The sequence below is a fragment of the Argiope bruennichi genome, chromosome 3, assembly GCF_947563725.1.
Source record: "Argiope bruennichi chromosome 3, qqArgBrue1.1, whole genome shotgun sequence".
NCBI lineage: Eukaryota > Metazoa > Arthropoda > Arachnida > Araneae > Araneidae > Argiope > Argiope bruennichi.
Window position 1 is genome coordinate 22,501 of NC_079153.1, and position 9,989 is coordinate 32,489.

A 9,989-nucleotide genomic window follows, 5' to 3' on the forward strand; every position below is an offset into this window, starting at 1 on the left:
CCCGAGTCGCGTGGGAACCAGTACCGGCAAGGAACTTAAAAAAGTTCCTCGTTTAAAAAAAAAGGTTTAATTAATGATCCTTTCGCAGGTTCACCTACGAAAACCTTGTTACGACTTTTACTTCCTCTAAATGATCAAGTTTGGTCATCTTTCCGGCACACCGGCTCGACCAAATGGCCAATCCGAGCGCCAGTCCGAAGACCTCACTAAATCATTCAATCGGTAGTAGCGACGGGCGGTGTGGACAAAGGGCAGGGACGTAATCAACACGAGCTGATGACTCGTGCTTACTGGGAATTCCTCGTTCATGGAATCAATTACACTTTCCAATCCCCAGCACGAAGGAGGTTCAACGGGTTACCCAGTCCTTTCGGACAGGGAAAGCACACGCTGATTCCTTCAATGTAGCGCGCGTGCGGCCCCGGACATCTAAGGGCATCCCAGACCTGTTATTGCTCTGTCTCGTGCGGCTAAACGCCGCTTGTCCCTCTAAGAAGAACGTCCCACTACAAGAGGATGGGAACGTCTATTTAGTAGGCTAGAGTCTCGTTCGTTATCGGAATTAACCAGACAAGTCGCCCCACCAACTAAGAACGGCCATGCACCACCACCCACAGAATCAAGAAAGAGCTCTTAATCTGTCAATCCTTCCTGTGTCCGGGCCGGGTAAGTTTTCCCGTGTTGAGTCAAATTAAGCCGCAGGCTCCATTTCTGGTGGTGCCCTTCCGTCAATTCCTTTAAGTTTCAGCTTTGCAACCATACTTCCCCCGGAACCCAAAAGCTTTGGTTTCCCGGAAGCTGCCAGGCGTGTCATTTGAGGAACACAGCCGGATCGCTGGCTGGCATCGTTTATGGTTAGAACTAGGGCGGTATCTGATCGCCTTCGAACCTCTAACTTTCGTTCTTGATTAATGGAAACATTCTTGGCAAATGCTTTCGCAGTAGTTCGTCTTGCGACGGTCCAAGAATTTCACCTCTAGCGTCGCAATACGAATGCCCCCGTCTGTCCCTCTTAATCATTACCTCGTGTTCCGAAAACCAACAAAATAGAACCGAGGTCCTATTCCATTATTCCATGCACAATTATTCAGGCGTCGCGCCTGCTTTGAGCACTCTAATTTTTTCAAAGTAAACGTGAGGGTCTCCGCCCACAACCGGTGAAGATCATAGACAGAAGCCCCCTGAACGCTCGGCAGCGAACAGTAACCACCGGTAGGCGGACCGTCCGGCCGGAGCTGAGATCCAACTACGAGCTTTTTAACCGCAACAACTTTAATATACGCTATTGGAGCTGGAATTACCGCGACTGCTGGCACCAGACTTGCTCTCCAATGGATCCTCGTTAAAGGATTTAGAGTGTACTCATTCCAATTACGGGGTCTCAAAAGAGTCCCGTATTGTTATTTTTCGTCACTACCTCCCCGTGCTGGGAGTGGGTAATTTGCGCGCCTGCTGCCTTCCTTGGATGTGGTAGCCGTTTCTCAGGCTCCCTCTCCGGAATCGAACCCTGATTCCCCGTCACCCGTTACGACCATGGTAGGCGCGTAACCTACCATCGACAGTTGATAAGGCAGACACTTGAAAGATACGTCGCCGGGACGAGCCCGTGCGATCAGCCCAAAGTTATACAGAGTCACCACAAGAGACGGACACGAGGCCCGATTGGTTTTGGTCTAATAAAAGCGCTCGTTCCCGAAGGTCGGAGCTCTGCTGCATGTATTAGCTCTAGAATTGCCACAGTTATCCAAGTAGTAAGGTACGATCCAAGGAACCATAACTGATTTAATGAGCCATTCGCGGTTTCGCCTTAATACGGCATGTACTTAGACATGCATGGCTTAATCTTTGAGACAAGCATATGACTACTGGCAGGATCAACCAGGTAACTTCCATCGTTCATCAGAACGTTCGGAAAATGCACTCCGAATCCTTACATTTCACGAGTCGCGACTATTTCAGTCGCGGGGGACGCCTCGACTACGGAGGATCCCTCATTCAATCTCGCTTTTTGTGTAGGTATTCCCCGTGCATTCTACAGAGGTTTCAATACTCACGACTTCCCCGACGGCTTCAACGCCGCGGGGCGAGTGCGGAGGCATCGAGAAGATATGTGCGCTGGACACAGATGCAGAAAACCAATCAATTCCTTTAAGTACGGTTCTGCTCGTCGCGTCAACGGCACGGGGGCCGAGCCGCTCGCAGAGAGGCTGAGATAGTTTGGAAGCGGCCGGAAAGACGGAGAATATCTCCCCGCCGATCGCAGCCTTAGTAGCAGAAGAATAACACCCTCGATCCCGGAGGCAGCGTCCGACCGACCCATCACGAACCGAGAACCGATCCGATCGAGCACGACAGACCCACCGTCAACGTTAGAGGACCGCTTTCCCGGAGGTAGCCAACCGGTACTAACAACCCAATCCCGTTGCCGAAACCTCAGACAAGTACGCGAGATTACGACGCGTTTTTAAAACGCATTCTGTCTCGCGATCGACCACTGTTTCCAGCAGTCACCTGCTACTCATATAGGGCTACGGACGATCCCTTATGTTCCGCTCGTGATCGCGAGTGGCGCGCGCTTCGCCCAGCCACCAGGCGACCGGAAGAAGCCGCCGCGGGCGAAAATAAGAAAAATTGTGCACTGGCAACCCGTTTCGCCGAACTAGTGCGACGTAGTATTTAGCGCTCTTCTCGGTGATTGGACTTTGAAGAAAATCGCGACTTCTCCCCTATTTGCACTTAGAAGGAAATCTCGGGTGGCGTCTTTCTCGTGTTCCGACTAGGACTTTGCCGATAATCTCACATCGTCGGACTTTGACGGAAAACTCGCGAATCGACTATCACCTTATCGCGCGTTCTGATGTGGACTTTGCCGAAAAACGCGACTTCTCACATCGTTGGACTTAGTAGAAAATTTCACCTTATCGCGTGCACCTATTAGGACTTTGCCGAAAATCGCGCATCTCTGTTTTTCCTTAAAATGTTTACATTTTGACTTTTCTTTAATTACTTTTTGTGAATTTTTATTAAAATGTTGATATTTATGAAATTGTTTACGTTTCTGAATTTAAAATGTCAAGTAACATGTTAATTCACTCAAATACAAATTTATAGAGTTTTAATACGCTGAAATTAAGTTAAATACCTGTATTTGCAGAATGTATTTTTATTTAGAACTCAATTTGGTGTTAATATTATAAAAATAATGAAATAAAGCCTTTAAATGTTGTTAAATACTTGATTCAAACCTAAAAGTAGGCCAAGCACTTAAATTCTAGTAAATTAAGATAAATGTCTGGTAAAGTTCATATTTATATGCATTCGCAGAAATAATTCAAGTGTTCTTTGAAGAAATTCTTATTTAGAACTCAATTTGGTGTAAAGAATGTCAAATTAGTGAAGTAAAAGCTGTAAATGTTCTTGTATACTTCATATGAACTTCAAATTGTGTTAATGAATGCACAAGTTGTTTAGTTTCCTTCATACAATGTGTAATGTATCTTCTAAATTCTTTAAGCAGTGTAAAAAATGAAATGTCTTTCAAATTCAAACAATTTCTACTGTAAATACTGAGTTAAGTACAAATACTGTCTTTTAATATGTTAAATTGAACATATAATTGAGTGCAAGCTTTAATATAAATGTATTCCTTCATGATATGAATAGGTAACAGTTGTATAAAGAAACCTCAAGTCTTAAATGAATGTTTAATGTTACTTTGTACTATAAATGCAAAGATATGGTTTTTAAATTCCACAAATTTCTGCATAAAAATGTTATTACCAACTATATTTTGTGTGCAGATTCTTCATGTACTATTTACAATCAAAGAATGCATACATTTCTTCAAATATTTCATCCAGAATCCATATGATTATACTTAGTATGTCTGTAAGCTTCATCTTTAATCAGCGTGAAATGTTTCATCATATAACAGGTTGTTCTAGTTATTAAATGTTGTTTATAATGTAAGGAAATCTTCATCTTCAGGTAAATACAATTTGTAGATGCATATTACTTGTTCAAACAAGTTGGCTGTAATGTATATTGTTTACTTTCACTGTAAATGTAACCCTTTTCTAATATTAATGTTTTTTTCATGTACAGCATTCTCTTGTTAATGTTTAATTTTATGTTATATTCTGTTGAATACAGGCATAAAGCTTGTACCTCCAATACATAAATGATTTAGAGTCCTTTGTCCAACTAAAATTTATGTGTGGGTTCCTATTTCTTCAAACAACATTTACATGCAAAGAATGTTTAATCTTAACTAAGCTTCATCTTCAAACTGTGCAAAATGTTCCCATTCTTTACTTGTAATACAATGTGAAATGCAATAACTTTCTCCTATTGCAAGTTGTTTAGGTTTAATCTTGTTCAAAATGTGACTGACATACTTATTTCATGTTAAATACAAACATACAGTTTGTGGATTCTACTCATAGGTGTTTATTACTTGTTCAAACAGATTATATAAATAGATAATACTTATATGATGAATGATTACTATTAAGTACATGTGAAATTTAACCTTACACTGAAATTGTAACCTCTATCTAATATTAATATAAAATTTATATGTATTTATTCATGTAAACATTGCGTGAAGTGTAATGTCATATTTATATTGTGTTAAATAGAGGTATAAAAATTGCATACATTATGAAGATTGTTATTTCCAATTCTAATTAATGTATAGCTTCTTTACACAATATTGACAATGAATGAATACATAGATTTCTTCAAATGTTTCATCCAGTATCTATATTATTATGTTCAGCTTCTTATTTACTTAATGAGAAATGTTTCTACATATTACAAGTTGTTTTTAAAGTTCAATGTCATGTAAATTGCACTGTAATATAGTTTGAAGCTGCAATATGCAAGTGCTTATTACATGTTGAAACAAGTTATATAAATATGTTTCTATAAAAGTCCAACCTGTGTGTAATTTTACCTTACAAAACAATTGTACTCTCTTAATGTTGTAATGCATTCTTTGGTTCATGTGAAATGTTTCATTCATTGTTCATGCAAACACTGTATCAAATGGAACATTAGAAATTACTTACATTGTGTTATATATAGGCATAAGTTTGAACATTCAATGAAGAAGTTATTAATAGTATTTTTTACAATTAAAATATATCTGCAAGATTCTTCTTTCTTCATACAGTGTTTACAATAAGAATACATTAATTGCTTCCCATGTTTCATCAAATGTTTAAGTTAGCATATTCTTTAATCTATATGAAATTTACCCATTTTTACATTTAGTGTTATGTGAAATGCAGTAAAATACTCATAAACTGTTAACTATAAACATACAAGAGCATATAACTTATACATGAAGTTCCATATAAAATGATTATTCTGTAAAACATTTATAAACATTGTAATTGTTATCTTTCTTTTAGTGTAAACATTGTGAGAAATTTCTGTTTGTCGAAACAAACATCCATATTAAACTATGCCAGTTATTTGTAAGTTTTATTAATGTAAAGAATACTCAAAAAGTGTCACATGTACTTATTATGCATGAAACAGACCTTACAAGTTTCAATATTAAAACTGTTAACGTGTAAGACAGTTACATTCTTTTATACTGAGTGGTTTATATTTCCAATATCATTTATGTGAGATATCATTGATATCAAAAAGACATAAATTGTCTCTTATGTGTTCACAAACATTGTAACAACCATCTGAATGCTAAACATGTAAGTGCATACAACATATAAAGCTGCATGTAAAATGATAATTCTTTAATTAATGCAAAACATTAACAAACATAGTCATTTCTTTATGTTAATGATGTGTGAAATGTTTCTAATGTGCTAGGTTATGATTTTCAATAATTCAGTAAATACTGTTTGTCGAAAGAAGCTTACGCACTAAACTATCACAGTTATTTGTAAGGTTTATTCATTTAAATAACAATTAAATAGTGTCAAATGTACTTGTTATTGAGAAAAGAACACATGCAAGTTTTTATATTAAAAAGTTAATGTATAATAGTTATATGATTGTGTATTTAATGGTATTCACCATTTCAGACACATACCATTGATATCAAACAGACCTATATTGTCTCTCATATATGTAAACAAACATTATGATAACTATTTCAATGTTACATTTGTTTCAAATTTAATAAATTTTTGTGTAAAAATTTCTCACATTTTGTCTGAAATACAATAAATGCACAGTTGAGTACAACAAAGTCAATTCTATTTTTAAACATAATGCATGTGCACTATTAACATTATTATTTTAAAGCATTAAACATAAAAAGATACATTAACTTCAAATTCCTATTAAATTAACAATCTTTAAAAAGTTATAAATTATATGTAATGCATTTTTTTTCATTGGTAGTTCTTAAATTTGGTTAAAATGATTTGTGTATATGTAACGATGAAGATTATTCTGTGTTGAAACATGACAAGTTTGTATGAAAATAACTAAATTACCTTATCCTTAATGTAAATAAAATTATGAATGTAGTAAAACTCTTATTATCAATGAAAATTCTTTTTCTGATGTGCCATATCTACAAATTTTTTAAATATAAGTAGTGCACACTGCAACTTGAATGTGACCGAGGAATCCTCGTAACAATTCTCTACTCACAAATGTTAAAATGATACCTTTTCTAACCATTAAATCCCTTGACCTCATTATTATCCTCCTTCAAAGCACTTAAAATCATGTGTGTTTCAAATTAAAACACTTTTTGTGAAAATATTTATGAAATTTTGTCTAAAATTCAATAACACTGCATTTCAGTACAACGAGACAGAAGAAATCTTATTCTAAAGCATAGTTCAAACATGAAAAAAGATATGAAATCTAAAAAATTATTAATAAATTAAGATTCCTTATATAGAAAAGAAGTGTAATTAATATATATATTTTAATTGCTATCAATTTCATTTGGTAAAAATGGTATGTGAATATGTAAGGATGAATAATGTTCTACGAAGAAACATTGCAAGTTTGTATTAGTTATTCAAATTCATTTAATATCCTTAATGTGAAAAAAAATATTGAATGCAGTGTACTCAAATATTCATAAAAGTACTATTTTTAAAACTATTACAGTTCATACTTGGCCTAAAAAAAAAGGAGCAGACACTGTTAATTGAATGTTGTCGTGGAATCTTCGAAACACTCTTTTGTTTACAAGTGTGTCAAATACAGTATTCATAAACAGAAATCCACTTACCTCACTATGATCCTTCTTCAATGAAGCAAAAATCAAAACACCTTGTTAATGAAGAGATTTTAATACTATTATTCACATATATCATTTGTTCTTCATTGTTGCCTTTAATATTGTTGATGTAACAATGTGTTGAAAAGTATTAAGAACAATATTCACTGTTGCTTACAGTTAGCTAAGAATAATAGAATCATAAATTGTTACTGGGCATCATTGTTGATGTAACAATGCATTTAAATAGTGTTCATAACTATACTGTCCATTTAGTCTCTAAAGAATTCATAAATTGCATGTATTTAAATAGTAACAATTAACTATTCATGGAAATAATGAATTAACACCTAACACAGTAAACAATATGCTATTTAACATTGTGAAATCAGTCAAACTCCTATCCGAAAACTCAGTGTAGAAATGCTTCCTATGGATTTTCATCAAAACAAGTCTTTTCCACTAAAATTCTTTGAATGAAAATTGAAACAGCTTTCATATATGTTGTCTTCCAGCATCTCTTTGTATGAAGAAAATGATCAACACATCATTTCAGAAGAGTGACATCTATGTTCCAGTTTGTCTTCTCTTATCTTCAGTTGAAAATAAAGGTTGATTTTTTGTTGTCATTTACACTGTACACAAACTTCATCTTCTCTCTGCTATAAAACTGCTTCATATAACTATACATTCTTCTTCCATGTTAGAGCATAGCAAAGTAGATATCTTTTCAAAATTTCTTCATTTCATTCATAAAAAATAGGATATGAAGTTCAGTTGACATGCCTTCACTCATTGATAACTCCCATCAGAAAGGGGGGGGGGGGGGAGAATCCTAAATGCCCATTCAAAATTCAGACTTCATCTTTACAAAATAAAGTTGTTGATGAGATAATAACACTCTTTCACCTTCAACTGCACTTGCTAGGATGATGTAATCACATTATAAACAATTAAATTGAATATCCCAAGTAATCCAAATATGGAAAATCTATATAAACAAAGACTACCAGAAATGAAATAATAATCAACAAAAACATTTAACTTCTTCTCATACGTAGAAATCATCAACTTCAATGTCACATAATCTTCAATAAGTTAATCACCAGCATGCAATTCAAAATAATCACAACACAACAACAGCTATTCAAGATTTGCCTCCACCAAAAACCATTAAGTGCAGTGAACCAAATAATCTGCTTTCCCAAAATGAAACCTCTTACAAAATCAAACACATTAAATTGAACAGTGCAAATTATTTCCAAAAAATTCCCAAGCATTAAAAATTTAAAAACCATGTAAAAACTTAAGTGACGAGCAATACCGGCAGAGTACAAAAACCACACACAACACCAAACAAACACCATTTCTGCTAATATTTCTTTATAAAATTGAATCAAATATCTGAAACTGTGTAAATTTCAAACAGTATTCTTAACAGAATGCATAAATATAGTACGAAAGTAATACAGTATGCCAACAATCAACCCGCATGTCCATACATGACTAAAATTTATAACTCAACTAAACTAACCAATATACTATTTTTCAGTGAAATCTCTCACAGGATAGCAATTATGAAATTGAATTCTGCAAACTATTGGGAACTTATTTACCATTTAAAAAGTAGACATTCAGAAAAACTCACATTTTCTAAACACTTGGGTGTAAAAACCGACAACATGCATAACCAAAACAAGACCACAGAAACTTGGAAGATAAGTTCATTGATAATTTTTTAATTTCTAAAGGAAACTTCTGTTCACTGTCATATGTAAAATAATATGAATGTAAAAATGCATTAGGAATTTAAGAAATATGCATAACAACACATCAAGACATGGTACAGTGAATATGTGAAAACATAAACATTAAGAAATAATTTCAAATAAACATTAAGATTTATATTAAATTTGCTAAAAACACTTCTACTTTTCAACAATTAACTTAATTAATATGAAATATATGTTATATATCAAAGCTCAATGCATATAAACAATGTTATGTGTTAGTGTGTCAAAATGTAAACAAACAAACAAAACAGTACTGATGAAGCAACATTTATTTACATAGGAAAAACAATAATGAATATACTAATTCAAATTATATAGAAATAAATTTAGTAAGCAAATATATCAGCTACACATGAAAGATGTGCAATAAAAAGAAAAAATGGAAAGAATATGTACTTGGACACTGCTCGACAGGATTCGAGCAATCCAATACTATTCAAATTAAAAACAGAAACAAATTTCTACTAAATAGACTTGAAATTAGGAAAAACACAATTAAATGAAGGGAGAAAAAACAACAACAATGAATTGATTTTTGTTTTCACTAATTTACAATAAATAGGCTTAAATTAAAAGTTGGCATTCTTAAAGAGGGGGGGGAGGGGGGTGGGTGGGTGCACACTGTGAAACTGAATTCAGTCTTATTGTTAGATTTTAAATCTTCAACTTTAAAAAGAAATGTCAGTATAATTTCAATCAATAAATAAATAAATCATTTTCCAATACTAATAACAACTCTTATAATATAAATAACCTGAATTACTTAAACACAGTACAGCGAAGAAGAGATATCGAGACAACAGCATACATTGCTAGTAAAAAAATTATTAACTATACACTAATAATAACAATTAACTAAACAGTTTAATCATGAATATATGCATAACTTACAATACTATATATATATTTTTTTCAAACCATGTAACTAAGAAATACCTTTGTGGCCTTATCCAAAGAGAAAACACTCAACGATTTGTTCC

General features: G+C 34.0%; 1 non-coding gene across 1 annotated transcript; it reads right to left on the reverse strand.

Annotated features, from left to right (window-relative positions):
* Positions 1-71: 71 nt before the first annotated feature.
* LOC129964374 (small subunit ribosomal RNA) lies at positions 72-1,885 on the reverse strand. The gene has a single exon (XR_008784153.1). It is a non-coding gene; the product is annotated as a small subunit ribosomal RNA (ribosomal RNA).
* Positions 1,886-9,989: the final 8,104 nt, after the last annotated feature.